The following is an 18,043-nucleotide window of genomic DNA, read 5'->3' on the forward strand; positions in this document are numbered from 1 at the left end:
AGCCTATAGAGCCACGGCGCCAGCTGGTCTCATATAGTTTTTTTAAGTTTGAATTTAAATGCTTTTGTATATGTATGTCATAGTTTCCATTCCTTCCTATTGTGTTACACATAGGGTTTTATATACATATATGTTACCTGCTTGATTTCTCAATGTAATTGAGTTTTCAAACACTGGAATAGAGAGAGAAAGAGGGATGAGAAATTAGGTTTCAAATTCCTCAATATGGGTGGAACAAAGGGTGAATGCAGAGAAGGGCAAGAATGGAGTCTGGAGGAGAGCCTGGGAATCCAAACGTGAAGAGTCTGGCATGCAATGACGAAGAATGTAAGTTTCACCGAGAAATTAAGGACGCTACGAAAACAGTTCAAGCACAAGGTTCTGGGATTTTAAGAAGAGTGTTAGGGCAGCAGTGTACAGAGTGAATTGGGATAAAAAATAGAGACAAAACAAATGTTATAACATCACTGATTAAACTCAGCTGGATTATAAAGCGCTAACAAGTAACCATCAAAATAAAGGGGTAGAGCACATTTTTTTGAGATTCTTTTTTTTAACTTTTATTTAATGAATATAAATTTCCAAAGTACAGCTTATGGATTACAATGGCTTCCCCCCCAAATAACGTCCCTCCCACCTGTAACCCTCCCCTTTCCCACTCCCTCTCCACTTCCATTCACATCAAGATTCATTTTCGATTCTCTTTATATACAGAAGATCAGTTTAGCATACATTAAGTAAAGATTTCAACAGTTTGCTCCCACATAGAAACATAAAGTGAAAAATACTGTTTGAGTACTAGTTATAGCATTAAATCTCAATGTACAGCACACTAAGGACAAAGATCCTACATGAGGAGCAAGTGCACAGTGACTCCTGTTGTTGACTTAACAAATTGACACTCTTGTTTATGGCATCAGTAATCACCCGAGTTTCTTGTCATGAGCCCCCTGAGTTCACCGACTCTGATAATTTTTAGACAAGGCCATGGTCAAAGTGGAAGTTCTCTCCTCCCTTCAGAGAAAGGTACCTCCTTCTTTGATGACCCGTTCTTTCCAGCCCTTGTCCTGACTGTTGATGTACAACTTAGTACTTTATGCCTTTTAGTACTTTTTTTTGTTCTACTTAATACTGTTGGTTGAACTCTGTAATTAACACACAATTATTCTTAGGTGTTTAAATTTAACTGAAAAGTGATCTCTGTTAAATATAAGAGTGGGAATAAGAGAGGGAGAAGATGTACAATTTGGGACAAGCTCAAGCTTACTTGCCTCAAATGGTAGAGTTATAAATGTGCCTGGGGATTCCAATTCAATCCCATCAAGGTGGCATGTACCAATGCCATCTCACTAGTGTAAGTGATCAATTTCTGTTCACAATTGATCGTAATGATAGGACTAAGAGCCAAAGGGATCACATAAACAAGAATAGTGTCTGCAAATACTAACTGATAGAATAAAAAAGGGAGAGAACGATCCAACATGGGAAGCGAGATACACAGCAGACTCATAGAATGGCAGATGTCCTAAACAGCACTCTGGCCTCAGAATCAGCCCTTAAGGCACTCGGATCTGGCTGAAGAGCCCATGAGAGTATTTCAGGCATGGAAAGCCAAGACACTCTGGCAAAAAAAAAAAAAAAAAAAAAAAAAAAAAAAAAAAAAAAAAAAGAAAAAAAAGAAAAATGAAAACAAAACAAAACCTAAATGAAAGATCTCTGCAAGTGAGATCCCAGTGGAAAGAAAGGAGCCATCAAAGAAGGAGGTACCTTTCTCTGAAGGGAGGAGAGAACTTCCACTTTGACTATGACCTTGTCTAAATAAGATCAGAGTTGGTGTACTCAAAAGGCTTCCATAGCCTTGGCAACTCAGGCGACTCATGACAAGAGCCTAGGGAGATTACTGATGCCATAAACAAGAGTGTCAATTTGTTAAGTCAACAACAGGAGTCACTGTGTACTTACTCCTCATGTAGGATCTCTGTCCCTTAATGTGTTGTTCAATGTGAATTAATGCTATAACTTGTACTGAAACAGTATTTTTCACTTTGTGTTTCTGTGTGGGTGCAAACTGTTGTAATCTCTACTTAATATATCCTAAATTGATCTCCTGTATATAAAGAGAATTGAAAATGAATCTTGATGTGAATGGAATGGGAGAGAGAGCAGGAGAGGGAAGGTTGTGGGTGAGAAGGAAGTTATGGTGGGGAAAAGCCATTGTAATCCATAAGCTGTACTTTGGAAATTCATATTTATTAAATAAAAGTGAAAAAAAAAATGAAACTTAGCAAATGATTGAGTGGGGAATGATTTAAAGTTAAATGTGTTGGATGAAGTCTATTTTTCTGTCTTGGATGGCTGGATTCATGGTGACACTATTTGCCAAAACAGGCAGGAAGATTAATTTGCAGAGTTTAAAATCCTCTTTTTTAATCTTTTTTTTAATAAGAATTATACATACACACGTGGAACAAACTTCATTTATTACATATACAGTTTTAAGATCATAATGATACTTCCCACCCTACTCTCTCTCCCTCCCTCCCTCCCACTGTACCTCTTACTTTTTTTTAAAGATTTATTTATTTATGTGAGAGGTAGAGTTACAGAAGAGGGAGAGACAGAGATAAAAGCCCCCCATCTGCTGGTTGACTTCCTAAATGGCTGCAATGGCCAAAACTGTGCTGATCCAAAGCCAGGAGCAAGGAGCTTCTTCCTAGTCTCCCATATGGGTGAAAGGGCCCAGGTACTTGGGGCTATCTTCTACTGCTTTCCCAGACCACAGCAGAGAGCTGGATTGGAAGAGGAGCAGCCAGGACTAGAACCAGTGCCCCAAATGGCATGAAGGCACTGCAAGCAGACATTTAACTTGCTATACCACAGCACTGCCCCCTTTCTTTTCTTATTTTTATTTTAATTTTTAAAATGATATACTTTCAATTTTCTTTATAACACAAGCTTAAACCTCTACTAAATAAAGAATTCAACAATTAGAAAGTAGAAAAATCACTGCTCCTCAGAGGTATAGACAAGGGCTACACACAATAAGCAAATCTCAAAATGTCAATTTTGCTTAGACACATTACATTTTTTGTACTCTGTAAGTTAGTTCCCACAGATCAGGGAAAACATAAGGTATTTGTCATTTTGGGACCAGCTTATTTCACTAATCGTAATGGTCTCCAGTTGCACCCATTTCGTTATGAAAGACAGGATTTCATTCTTTTTTAACAGCTGAGTAGTATTCCGTAGTGTATATAAGCCATATTTTATTTTCCAGCTATCAGTTGATGTACATCTGGTTTTATTCTTTATAACCTTGTCTGGAGAAGGGCACTCTGCTTGTATCTCTGATCCTGCAAAAGAGAATCAACAACACAGATCATGGTTTAGTGAAAGGAGGATTAGACTTGTAACCAGAACAGTTTCATGCCATCCCTTTAGGAAATCTTGGACATATTATGTTCACTATGTATCAATTATCTCATCTGTAAAGTGAAGATACCAAAAGTGTCCTGCTCAATTAAAGGAAAAAAGGTGCTGAAAGGATTGAATGTACTTTGGAAATTGTAAAGTATAAGCAAATATCCAAGTGGTTAATTAAGTCTCTTGGCACATTCAGGTCAGGAAATTCAGCCCTGGTGCAAAGGGTATCATAGGGAAGATTAAACAGAGAGAGTAGTATAACAAGCTTGCTGTGTTAAAATAGCAGCAAATTAAACTAAAATAAATTAGACGTAAACTGGTGAGATGGAACGGAAAGAAACTGAAAGCCAGTTTTTGTTTTTTTTTTTTTTTGTTTTGTTTTGTTTTGTTTTTAAAAGAAAAACAGTCTTGACTGTATTGACACAACCTCAATAAAACCTGTTGTACAGTGTTTTACAGCACTGTGCTGAACCTGGCATGGGTGCAGAGGCAGGTTAACCTCTGCATGTCCCAAGAGTTCTCTGGGGCTGTCCTGTATCTTTGCCTGGCCTGGGGAGTGTACATTCCCCACCTGCTCCCCAACCCAGGCATCTGCTACCCCCACCTCAGAAATGCTCCATGCTCCTCGGCTGCCGAGGCCCTGCACCAACCAAATGCCAGCAGACAGGTTAGACCATAGGATGGCAGTGGTTGGTGCAGGGGGAGGCTGATAGGACCAAGCTTTGCTGGAACATTTCTTCCCACTCCCAGGGGCAGTGGAGCATGACAGCTGGCTCAGGCTCCCGAAGTCAGGTTTTAACATCTGATACGAATTATGAATGAAACTGTGAATCCTTGCTCCGGAGGGTGGGGTTGGTGTCAGGCCCCACATTGAAGACAGGGCTGCGGGAGCTGTCCTGGGCAGAACCTATCAGCACACAGCCCACCGCGCTCAGCAGCGCAGGGTCTGTCCCTGGCTCTGGGGATCCATCTGTGGACCGGAAAGAACCCTGCCCCAGCCTGGCAGAAAGCAGTCCCGGCAGCCCCAAAACCTCAGGCCAGCTGCAGAGCTGGGCATGCCAGTCTCCAGTGGGGCATCCCTGGAGAGGGTGAACGTCCCTGCAGGTGGAAGGAGGTGTCCCTCCTTCTTAATTTTCCTTCCTTTGAAGCGGATGCTGTACAAGGTTCCTTACACGGCAAGGCCTTTGTCTGGATCCTGAGACACAGGAAGAGGCACCCAGCTTTCAGGCTAAGGGCCTGGGATGCCACAGCTCTTTCGAGGCTGCCAGCCTGCTGCAGGGTGCCCCCTACATCCTTCAATGGGTTCTTGTCCCCTACTCAGGGAGTCAGGGAAGCTCCGCCAAGGAAGGAGGCTGGATTGATTTCATAGTTCTTTCTTTGAAGATGAGCAGACAGAAAGCTTCATTAAGAAGGCCCGGTTTTAGCTTTCAGAAATCCTGCATGCCTGGGATGTCCAACTTAGGGTAGTTGGGGCTGTGGTCTACTTTGTGTATCTCTTGGAGATGCTGATTCCCTGGGGCTAAAGGTTTATTTGTGGCTACCTAGGAGCCTATGTGACAGTGATCCCCAAATCTGATCATCTCAATTCTCTCCTCAAACAGATGTTAATGGATTTAAAAGCAAGGTCCTACTGAGGAGTCTAAACGCAGAGTGCTTTTATTTGTTAGGATGTGGATTATTACAAAACGTCTCTCCAAATACAGTAGCATATATAATATAAAAGAGGATTTTGTTTCTTGTTCCCTTAGAAATCTCAGGAGGTGATCCAGGGCTGTTTTGGTGGGTAGGCATGGTGTGGACCTAAGCTCCCTTTATTATTAGGCGCCATCATGATCTTCTCCACATGTTTGAAATTGGGTGAATATCACATCTGCTGCGAGTCCATTTCGACCAGCATATAATGGAAAAACACATTTCTTGCTCTTTAAGAAAATAGCCTGGACATTGATTATGTTTTCTTGTTCCATTAGGCAAAACTTAGTCATATATCCATGCTTAGTTTTAAAGAAGACTGTGGAATGTAGTCTTTAGTTGGTGATCCATGCATCCAACTAAACTTGAGTATTTCAGAATCAAAAGAAGTGATTGCATTCTGGGGAATAATTACCAGTGTCTGCTGTAGTGGTAAAAGCACTAGGGCTGGAACTATAGCAATAAAAATCACCTCAGAGTTGCCTTTTTTGATATCCTTAAAATTATATTCAACCTAAAAATGAAGGAAAATGCTAGTTTGATTTTTTTAAAGCTATATACAAAGGTAGGCATTGTAGTACAGCAAGTTAAGCTGTTGATTAGCTTACTTGCATCCCGTATCAGAGGGCAGGTTCCAGTTCCTGCTACTATGCTTCTGATCCAGCTTCTTGCTAATGTATCCTGGGAGGCAGCAGATGATGGTTCAAGTGCTTGGACCCATGTCACCCAGGAAGGAGACACAGTTGGAATTCCTGGCTCCTGGTTTCAGCCTAGCTCAGCTCTAGCTCTTGTGGGCATTTGACGAGAGAACCAGCAGATAGGGGATCTCTGCCTCTTTCTTCTCTTTCTATCTGTCTTTTCATTGCTCTGCCTTTCAGGTACAAGCAAATAAATAAACATGTTTTAAAAACTTAAAAAATCGAATTACAACTACTATGTTTTATCAAAATATAATTTATATAGAGTGCAAAGTAAAAATCTTAATTGTTATAATTAATGAGTTTTGAAGGCATATCCACTTATCTAACCCATGCCTTGTTAAGATATTGAGCAGGCCAGCGCCACGGCTCACTAGGCTAATCCTCTGCCTTGCGGCGCTGGCATACCAGGTTCTAGTCCCGGTCAGGGCACCGGATTCTTTCCTGGTTGCCCCTCTTCCAGGCCAGCTCTCTGCTGTGGCCAGGGAGTGCAGCAAGTGCTTGGGCCCTGCACCCCATGGGAGACCAGGATAAGTACCCGGCTCCTGCCTTCGGATCAGCGTGGTGCGCCGGCCGCGGCGGCCATTGGAGGGTGAACCAACGGCAAAGGAAGACCTTTCTCTCTGTCTCTCTCTCTCTCACTCTCCACTCTGCCTGTCCAAAAAAAAAAAAAAAAAAAGAAAAGAAAAGAAAAAAGATATCAAGCAATTGAGCATTTTCATTACTCCAGAAAATTTCTTTATGTCCCTTCTCAGTTAATCTTCCAGACTCAGATAAACATAGTTCAGGATATTACCACCAGGAAATTGTTTCGCTTACCCTAGAGCTTCATGAGACTGAAATCAGAGATCATGCACTGCTCCTTCTTCCCCCCAGAAAAATGAGCTTTCGTATTTCTGTTGTGAGCAGCATTCCACTATGCAAGTTCATCACTGCTAATTCATCCATTCTCTCATTGATAAACATTTGGGTTGCTTACAAGTTTAGACTTCAATGAATAAAATGACTATGAATATTCATCTGTAAGTATTTTTTTACATTTGTTTTTATTTCTGTGGATAAATCCCCAAGAGTGGAATTACTGGGCACAGGCTTGACGTATGCTCAAAGGAAATTGCAGTTCCAGTTCCAGTTCCTCTAAATTCTCACCAATATACATTGTTTGTGGCAGACTTTTCAATAGAAGCTATTCTAATGGCCCTACTGAGTTTTGAAAGGGGAAACAAAATTTGGTTTCTTATATGTTATGTTTTTAAAGAAACTCCTAGGGACCGGTGCTGTGGTGAAGCGGGTTAAAGCCCTGGCCTGAAGCATCCCATATGGGTGCTGGTTCTAGTCCCGGCTGCTCCACTTCTGATCCAGCTCTCTGCTGTGGCCTGGGAAGGAAGTAGAAGATGGCCTAAGTCCTTGGGCCCCTGTACCGCGTGGGAGACCTGGAAGAAGCCTGGTTCCTGGCTTTGGATCAGCACACTAGGGCCATTGCAGCCATCTGGGGAGTGATCCATCAGATGGAAGACCTCTCTCTGTCTCTACCTCTCTGTAATTCTTTCAAATAAATAAAATAAATCTTTCCCAAAAAAAAAAAAAAAAAAAAAAGAAACTCCTTTCATAGGGAAGCAAATACTGAGAAATGTGTATAATGTGTACTGAGAAATGTGTATAATGTATTTTGAAATATATAAAATCTTACCAAGGAAAGTGATTTCATGAACTTTTTATTTTAATAAAATAGACCCTTTAGAAGTCTTCAGGGAATAATCAAATGCCTGGAATCTGGGTCTTGCCTCTGAGCCCCCAGGTTTTTCATCTACAAAGTAGAGATAGCTATAGATTTTTTTTTTTTTTTTTGACAGGCAGAGTGGACAGTGAGAGAGAGAGACAGAGAGAAAGGTCTTCCTTTTGCTGTTGGTTCACCCTCCAATGGCCGCCGCGGCCAGCGTGTTGTGGCCAGCGCATCGCGCTGATCCGAAGGCAGGAGCCAGGTACTTATCCTGGTCTCCCATGGGGTGCAGGGCCCAAGCACTTGGGCCATCCTCTACTGTACTCTCTGGCCATAGCAGAGAGCTGGCCTGGAAGAGGGGCAACCGGGACAGAATCCGGCGCCCTGACCAGGACTAGAACCCGGTGTGCTGGCGCTGCAAGGTGGAGGATTAGCCTAGTGAGCTGCGGCAGCGCCGGCTAGCTATAGATTTTTTATTGTTTTTATGAGATGTAAATAAGCTGTTGGGCCTAATGCTAGCATGGTATCTAACACATAGTAAATGTACAATATGTTGTGATAGAATCTAAGATCAAGTAATCATTCAAATAATCATGATAATGATTGTGATCATCATCATCATCATCATCACTAACCTTTCCACAATCTAGGAATGGATGAGCAATTATATATTCTCATTAAAGTCTCTACACAAGTCTTCACTTTAGCAATGATATTTATATTTTTCATTCAACGGCTGACTATTCACAGATTTGAGCTTGCAGCAAAGAGTGCTTCCTGCTTTGTGCCCTTTGTTTGATAGAACTATCATTGTACCAGGAGCTTGGGCAAACACAGTTCATTGGTTAATGCAGGCTAGAACCCAAGGGCAGAATGTCAGCATGGCATATGTACTTCATTTTCTTGGCACCTTGTGGAGAGGGGATCATTTCTTGGTGCATTGCTCCATGGTATTTCTAGCTGTAGCTCATATCAAGCATGCTCTCCTCAGTTTTCTTAGGGAATTAGGGACTTGTGCATCTGCTCACTCTTCTGGCTACAGTTTCTAGTTTGTTCCAAGGGACATCCTAAGTGTTTATTTAAACTCGTGGCATGCACTGCATAATATATGATGATTAGTTGTAATAATATGATAATTATGTTGTAATTTCAGTAAGTTGAATAAAAAATTTAAATCCAGGCTGTGTGACACCAAGCTTCCATTTAAAATTTTTATCATCGATTACATAATTAGATTTTTTAAATCTGAGATTCCATGCTTCCTTTTAGTATACAATCCAAAACTCTCCCCAGGCCATGTTTGAAGAGGTTAAATGAGAAATCAAACATAAGGGATAAATTTGTACACACGGTGACATGATACACAAAAGTGACAACATTTTCATGATGACCAATTGGGTATTCATGGCACTTTAAAGCAAACCTCTGGAATACAATTTTGTTTCAAAGATCACAGAGAACATAAATCTGGGTCAAAATCATAGTTCTCTAGTTTATTGGCCATGTAACTTGATACATGTTTCTGTAAGATTTAGTTTCTTTGTATGTAAAATAATATTGAGTTAGAACAAGTTCTAGGGATCTACTGTCCAACATAGTTACTATAGTTAATAATTTATGTATTGTAGTCTTAAAAATACTAATTATTCAGGTAGTATTCTTATCATAAAACATGATAACTTTGTGAGGGAATTCACATGTTAATGTATTCAAGTTAGCCATTCCACAATATATACCTATTTCTAAATTAAATGTTGTAAGCTATAACATGTAATCATTGTCAACTGAAAATGATTTTAGTAATTCCTCACAGGTCAATTTGGAGATTGACATGATTTGCCATACTTCATTGATTCTTAAGAAATCATTGATTAGAAGTAATATAGATTTTTTTATTATCATTTAAAAATAATTGATTATAAGATATTATTGATAATAAGACACATTAGAATTTTAGAATTGTTTAACTGTTGCAAATGTGTCCAAAACTTCACTGAAATACTGAGTGATACATAAGCTCCTATAAATGATATCTGCCACTGGAATTGTTGCTATTATCACTACTGACATCACCACAGAAACTCATAGAATTGGTGCAGAGTGGCCAGCCACTGCCATTGACACCAGCATCCTATATCAGAGCTCTGGTTTGATTCCTGGCTGCTCCACCTCTGATCCAACTTCCAATAATATGCCTGGAAAGCAACAGAAGATGGCCCATGTGTTTGGACCCGTGTCACCCATGTGAGCAACCCATGTGGAGTTCCAGGATCCTGGTTTTAGTTTGGACCAGTCCCCATAAATCCAACCATTTTGGGAATGAGCCAGTTGTTGAAAGTGCTCTCTTTCTCTTTCTCTCCCTCTCTTTCTCCCTCTCCCTCCATCCCTCTGCCTTTAAAATAATAAACAAATAGAAAAATCTTTAAAGCAAAGCAGAACTGAATTGGTGCAGAGAAGAGTTCCTTGAGTCAGTTGTCTCAAAACATGACAGGGAAATGATTCTGGATGTGTTGAGATGCCCACAAATATATCTCTGGTGTTTCCATCACTGTGATACCAGGACCTCACACATCTGACAACTATAAAAACTGTCTTGTTTAATTTTACTTTTAACTGTGTCCACATTAAACTATTATTTGTGAGATGGCTTTCCAGAGGGAGTTCTTAAATGACATGGGATCACTTCTCCAAGTGATAGAAATGAAACTAAATCCCTTTAGGTTGTATATCTTGAATACTACTACTGTCACTTTTGGAGTTAAGTTACATATACCTCCCTTGTCATCATAAATATGGGGAAAAATTTAAAATAGAAAAGTATCTCTTTTTTGAAGTAAAATACTGATGATGACAGATCTTCAAATGTGTATTTTATAAGGAAAACTCTTATTAAGAAAAAAGTTTCTTGTTGATGTCCATATTTGGCGATAAAATATTTTCTGTTGTGTGACCTTTAGTGAGTTCCTCATGCTTTATGAATGTTAGAGTCCTTACCTCTAAAATTACATAATAACACTTGCCTTCCAGGGTTGTTTAAATGGTTTTCCATGTACAATTTCTTCTGTTCTTGCCTTTTCTCCCAATAATTTTCATTTTACTTCACATCTTAGTCCAAGTATCTTCACCAGAAAGAATAATAGAGAAATCACAAATAATAATCCTTTTTGGAAAATACAATTTCAATATAAAGTATTACTTTTTTAAGATTTATTTATTTATTTGAGGTAGAGTTACAAAAAGAAGGAGGGACAGAGAGAAAGGTCTTCCATACTTTGGTTCACTCCCCAAATGGCTACAATGGCTGGAGCTGAGCTGATCTGAAGCCAAGAGCCAGGAGCTTCTTCCTGGTCTCCCATGGGGTGCAGGGGCCCAAGCACCTGGGCCATCTTCTACTGCATTTTCAGGCCATAACAGAGAGTTGGATTGGGGAAGAGGAAAAGCCAGGACCAGAACTGGCATCCGTATAGGATGCCAGTGAGACAGGCAGAGGCTTGGCCCACTATGACACATTTTTATAAAAATATGTTAAGCAATTGTCTCCTCCATGAGCTTATTGTCTTGGTGATGTAAGAAACCATGTATACCATTGTATTATTCCAAGTGTCTACCATAGCCCCTGGCATGCTACAGGTCCCTCATCATTTTTCTCAAATGACTGAATGAATTAGTGGGGTAAAATGCCTAATTCAACTCCTTATACTTAGAAAGCCCTCAAACAGCAGCTACTATAATTTCTCTAGCATCTAAATTCCATTTTATGTAAAACATTGACATTTTTAATTTCTTCCTCTGTTGCAATAATTTTGACTGTGTAAGTTTGACTGTTTGAGACCTAGCTCTATCTTCAAGGATCATGTGGACCCATAGCGCTGAAGGAAGATTTCTAAGCATGGGTTTGTCATTGCAGGCTAGACTGGCACAATCTATAACCATTTGAATGGACTTTAGTGAAGATTTGTTTCTTTAGAAATTAAGGCATTTCCTCCTGCTGTGAGTGAGAGCAAGTCAACAGCTGCTGTAGAAGTGCCAACACCTATGGATGCCTTCCAATTATCCATGAAGCTCAGTGGCAGGAAAGAGCAACAGTCTTTGCTTGAGGAGTTGCCTGGGGGAAAAGCACAGCCTTTTCAAAGTGTACTGGACAAGTGGATTTGAAAGACTAAATGAGAGCATCCTAAGGGAACCACAGTCAGGCAGAGTTCTTTCATCATGGTAATCTCTGCCAGGCCCAGTCCATTATTCTCTGGGTAAAAAGAGGCACATTTTCACATGGCAAAAGATGTATAGAATGAGTTGGGGAAACACGCTCAGATATTTCTGAAAAATAATGCTGCTTGTTTCCATGTACATGGAATGAGCATGCAGAGAACATTGAGAAAAAGCTGTGTCACCCATTTGACTATCATCTCTCAATGGAGCTTTTTTATAGTTAGCCTGGGTTACGAAGTCAGAGGTTCAGGTTTGAATTCCAGTTTTGTATCTTATTAGATATTTCAAAATACTGGGCACATTAATCAGTGCCAAGTGGTTGTTCTAACTATGTAATGTGACCCCACCTTAAACACAGGTTTCATAGATATTGATGCTCAGAATAGAATTTTAAGCCAATTATACCTGGTTAAAAAACTCATGTTCTTTCTACCATACAATGATATTCAGCCAGCATTATTAACTAAAATGTACTAAAGTGCCACTCATTGTAAGCAAAATGGCATATTTGTGACACAGCTTCTACTGTTTAAATACATAGTGCATGCATTCTGAGAATAAATGACTGAGAGCCCCAGGAACTGGAATCAGAATCCCAGCCATGATAAACAACCTCTGTTTCTATCATGCCTATCACAGGGCATGGTAGACAATGGGGACTGAGTAGATTTTGTGTGATGATGGTTACAGAGGAAGAAATGAGACATCAGAAAAAATAGTTGGGGTGAGAAAATCACCACTGCTCTTGAGTACTCATAGCTGCTTCCCTCAGTTTCCTGATATGTTTTCTAAGTCACCAGGTATTTTGCTTGTCTCCTTTTGGTTTCATTCTGTGTGTCAATATTCCAGATGTTAACATACTTTCCAAGTGTTATATACTGATTGACATTTGATGGATATTGAGTAAAATAATATTGTTTATTTTAGATCATTATTTTTTCCTTAATGCAAACCAAAACAAAGAGAGATTTTTGGCAACTGGCTTATATTTACTCAAGGCTATTCTAAGGCTACTGCCAACTGAAACCCGAGAATTTTTTTTTGACTGAAATTCCACATCCTGCACACATATAATTAATTTTTTGAACTAAAATCCACAACTTGATAGCTAGAGAGATAGTTTTTTGAAATAGGTAGTGTTCTATGAATTGTATAGAAAATGAAAGTGGGCAGGTTGAGCTTATATGTGAGAAGTAAGGGCTTGTCTGGCCAAGGGTATGTCCTGGGATGGCTAAAGAGATAAACTACTTTAGGTATGGGGAATTTGTCTGAAAGAGTAAGGCATACCACCTGAAAAAACATCCTGCAGGAGAAGCCACGGGACTTAGAGGAAAATATATTGCAATGAAAAATGGTTGTAGGCCTCGTGAGGGCTGGGGAAAAGGAAGCTTTGGGAGAACTTGTAGTTTTTCATCTTTTCTGTCTCCTTCTGGAATATTTCCTGTACTTTACTGAGAAGTACCAAAGAGGCTGAAACAATAGCTTTTCTATAACCAATAAATTGGAACGTCTACTTTTGTCAGTTAAAATAAGGATTAAAATACCTTGAATACACAAGCTTGATTCAAGGGCAGCATTTCTTCTCTAAGTCCTATAGATCGAGGATGATTCATAATTACAGTGGACGATAGAAATAGGAATCCCATTGTGGCACTGCAGAGTATTTGAACATTCAATTATTGCCTTTTGCACACTCTGCCTAATGAGTCTCAGCAGTTAATAGCTAATATGAAAAGCATAAATCCGCTTGTCACATTTTAAAAATATTCCAATTCGTTCTGACTGCTTTTGTGGTTTTCTACTCTGAAAGCCAAGATTTACCCTCACCACCCTTTGTTTCCCTTACTTTTCACCCATTCTAAAGAGTGAATTGTCTTTGTTCACTGACATCACTTGTACATGAATTTCTTTCTGAAGGGAGCTGAATAAAGTGTTTGTTTCACTGCCTTAAGATTTGAGTTGAGACACTATGATAAGTGGACTAAAGGTAGGGATCTAGCTTAAAACGTACTGTAAAAATGATTATTACACCCATTCAGTTTCACCTATATAAGCAGATGCTATTCTTGATTTCAATTGCTTAGAGAATTATTATTGCAGAATTACAATAAAAACAAAACACTTAGTGATTTCAGAAAGATGAAAGGAAATCAGAGCTTTTAGCATGATGCCAATAATAGGTCTTCTGAGAATCAAATGCCTTTATTAAATATAACTTAGAAAGCGGAAAGGATGGGGGCATTTGGATCTCCTAAAGCATGGTCTCCTGCAGGCAGGTGAGGAGAAGGACACTGTCACACTCAAAAACCGAGGTCTGCAGGGGTTACAGAGGCCTTGGCAATGGCTAACTGCAGTTTTGCCTTTAGGAGTTATAAAATTGCCTCACCTACTTCAAGGAGTCTAAAAATCCTTGTCTCAAAGATAACCAAAGTGTGCAGGATAGCATTTTAGAGGCCACAACTTATATTTCAAAAAAGATACCAGTTTGTTAGAATGTTATTCTCTTCTTTCTTTGGTTCCTCTATCTCCCAGAACCCCTGTCCAACCATGGCAACCCATCTAAAATTATCTGTTATCCAGATGAATTTTCAAGTTGTAGACTACCCTATAGCCAGATCTCTTGGTCCCAGTATAATTAAGAAAGATCTCAGGAAATTGAAAATTGGCTCACTCAGCATCACTGGGAAGGTCAGTATCTGTAATGGAGAAAGTAGTTTTGCATCTTATTATCATTTATTTGGGAGTGTAATTGTATGAAGGTTATGATGCTGAATTCTTAGGTAGTTGCAGTACATGTCCTAGAGTTATAATTCAGCAAATTCTGACAATGATTTAGGCATCAGTAAGAATGCATGTCTTGACTTGGAGTTTGGAGAGAGTCTGTTTTGTGATCTAATGTGGGTTCATATTGAAATACTGAATGACCATCTGAGAATTCTGAAAAGTCAAGAGAGGGGCAGGCATTGTAGCCTATCAATACCCACTTGCAGTACCCACTTCCATATTAGAGTGGCAGTTAAAGTCTGACTACCCTGCTTCTGATCCATTTTCCCACTAATGCATCTGGGAGAGGCAGCAGCTAATGGCTCAAGTACTTGGACCCCTGAAACCCATGTGAGAGGCCTGGATGTAGTTCCATAATCTGGGCTTCAGCATAGCTCAGTCCTGACTGTTGCTGGCAAGTGAACCATGGAGTAGAAGAATTTGATCTCTCTCTCTCTCACTCTCACTCTGCCTTTTAAGAGATGAAAATAAACAAACTTTTTTTAAAAGTTCAGGAGAAGGGCACAAGTAATGTTGTACTGACAAGCATAACTGTTGCTTCTGCAGTCAACAAGATTTTGAGCATGATGTGTGCATTGAAGTACATTTTTGCATTGATGGGGTCATAACTTTAGAAAGAAAAGCTAAAATTTAAATTCTATAAGTTTCAAACAAAGGAAGAATTGTACATAGGATTAGGGTAAATTTATTCTCCACGGAATCTAGGATTAAGTCCAAAGGGAATAAACTTACATCCACACAGCGAAATTTAGGTAAGACTTTAGGAAGCAATTGTCTTTTCTGGGCTAATTATATGATACTAGAAAATTTCAGAGGTTGTAGAATCTCTGGTGAAATGTCCAGTATTTTCCTTTTATGCTGTTGACTTTTTACCCTTGAATCTTTCTTAGAGGTTGTTTGACCTTGAAAAGTGATTTGTTTTACTTGTTTTTTTTTTTTTTTTTTTTTTTTTTTTTTTTTTTAGTAAAGGCTCAATGTATTTGTAAGGAAGGATACTGGGCTCAGGTGGAAAGACAATTTACCACTCCTGTCATGGCTGACTGGTTCTAGAACCTGATGACAAAGCTCCTTACTTCCATAGAGATTGGTTGTCATCATGGAATTTTGGTCCATGCTTATAGTCCTACCCATTGCTTTTCTTTTTTTTTTTTTTTGATTTTTTTTTCTTTTATTTAATGAATATAAATTTCCAAAGTACGTCTCATGGGTTACAATGGCTTTCCCCCCCATACCGTCCCTCCCACCCACCACCCTCCCCTTTCCCACTCCCTCTCCCCTTCCATTCACATCAAGATTCATTTTCGATTATCTTAGTATACAGAAGATCAGCTTAGTATACCTTAAGTACGGATTTCAACAGTTTGTTCCCACACAGAAACATAAAGTGAAAAATAATAGATGATTTTTTTTTAAATGATGATGAAATCAGATCAGACATATTGTCATGTTTAATCCCAGTGAGAGTCAAGTTGGGAATTGATAGTTTCTTTTTTTTTTTTTTTAACAGAAGATCAGTTTAGTGTACATTAAGTAAAGATTTCAATCGTTTGCACCCCCATAGAAACACAAAGTGAAATATACTGTTTGAGTACTCGTTATAGCATTAAGCCTCAGTGTACAGCACATTAAGGACAGAGATCCTACATGAGGAGTAAGTGCACAGTGACTCCTGTTGTTGACTTTACAAATTGACACTCCTGTTTATGGCATCAGTAATCTCCCTATGCACCAGTCATGAGTTTCCAAGGCTATGGAAGCCCCTTGAGTTCTCCGACTCTTATCTTGTTTAGACAAGGTCATAGTCAAAGTGGAGGTTCTCTCCTCCCTTCAGAGAAAGGCACCTCCCTCTTTGAAGACCTGTTCTTTCCACTGGGATCTCACTCACAGAGATCTTTTTGCCAGAGTGTCTTGGCTTTCCATGCCTGAAATACTCTCATGGGCTTTTCAGCCAGATCCGAGTGCCTTTAGGGCTGATTCTGAGGCCAGAGTGCTATTTAGGACATCCGCCATTCTATGAGTCTGCTGAGTATCTCACTTCCCATGTTGGATCACTCTCCCCTTTATTTATTCTATCGGTTAGTGTTAGCAGATACTAGACTTGTTTATGTGCTCCCTTTGACTCTTAGTCCTTTCATTATGATCAATTGTGAACTGAAATTGATCACTTGGAATAGTGAGATGGCATTGGCACATGCCACCTTGATGGGATTGAATTGGAATCCCCTAGTATGTTTCCAACTCTACCAATTGGGGCAAGTCAGCCCGAGCATGCCCCAAATTATACATCTCTTCCCTCTCTTATTCCCACTTTTATGTTTAACAGGGATCACATTTCAGTTAATTTTCAACACTTAAGAATAACTGTGTGATAATTACAGAATTAAACCAGTCATATTAAGTAGAACAGACAAAAAAAAAATACTAAGAGGGATAATGTATTAAGTTGTCCATTAGCAGTCAGGGCTATGCTGATCAAGTCACCATTTCTCATAGTGTCCATTTCACTTCAGGAGGTTTCCTTTTTGGTGTTCAGTCAGTTGTCACCGATCAGGGAGAACATATGGTATTTGTCCCTTTGGGACTGGCTTACTTCACTCAGCATGATGTGTTCCAGATTCCTCCATTTTGTTGCAAATGACTGGATTTCGTTGTTTCTTACTGCGGTATAGTATTCTAAAGAATACATATCCCATAATTTCTTTATCCAGTCTACCATTGATGGGCATTTAGGTTGGTTCCAGGTCTTGGCTATTGTGAATTGTGCTGCAATAAACATTAGGGTGCAGACCGCTTTTTTCTTTATCAATTTAAACTCCTTTGGGTAAATTCCAAGGAGTGGGATGGCTGGGTCGAACGGTAGGGTTATATTCAGGTTTCTGAGGAATCTCCAGACTGATTTCCATAGTGGCTTGACCAGTTTGCATTCCCACCAACAGTGGGTTAGTGTCCCTTTTTCCCCACATCCTCGCCAGCATCTGTTGTTGGTAGATTTCTGTATGTGAGCCATTCTAACCGGGGTGAGGTGAAACCTCATTGTGCTTTTGATTTGCATTTCCCTGATTGCTAGTGACCTTGAACATTTTTTCATGTGCCTGTTGGCCATTTGGATTTCCTCTTTTGAAAAATGTCTATTGAAGTCCTTGGCCCATCTCTTAAGTGGGTTGTTGGTTTTGTTTTTGTGGAGTTTCTTGATCTCTTTGTAGATTCTGGTTATTAACCCTTTATCTGTTGCATAGTTTGCAAATATTTTTTCCCATTCTGTTGGTTGTCTCTTCACTCTCCTGACTGTTTCTTTTGCAGTACAGAAACTTCTCAATTTGATGCAATCCCAATAGTTGATTTTGGCTTTGACTGTCTGTGCCTCCCGGGTCTTTTCCAGAAATTCTTTGCCTGTGCCAATATCTTGAAGGGTTTCTCCAATGTTCTCTAATAACTTAATGGTGTCAGGACGTAGATTTAGGTCTTTAATCCACGTTGAGTGGATTTTTGTGTAAGGTGTAAGGTAGGGGTCTTGCTT

The sequence above is a fragment of the Oryctolagus cuniculus genome, chromosome 1, assembly GCF_051225735.1.
Source record: "Oryctolagus cuniculus isolate XC-2025 breed Fujian yellow rabbit chromosome 1, ASM5122573v1, whole genome shotgun sequence".
Taxonomy (NCBI): domain Eukaryota; kingdom Metazoa; phylum Chordata; class Mammalia; order Lagomorpha; family Leporidae; genus Oryctolagus; species Oryctolagus cuniculus.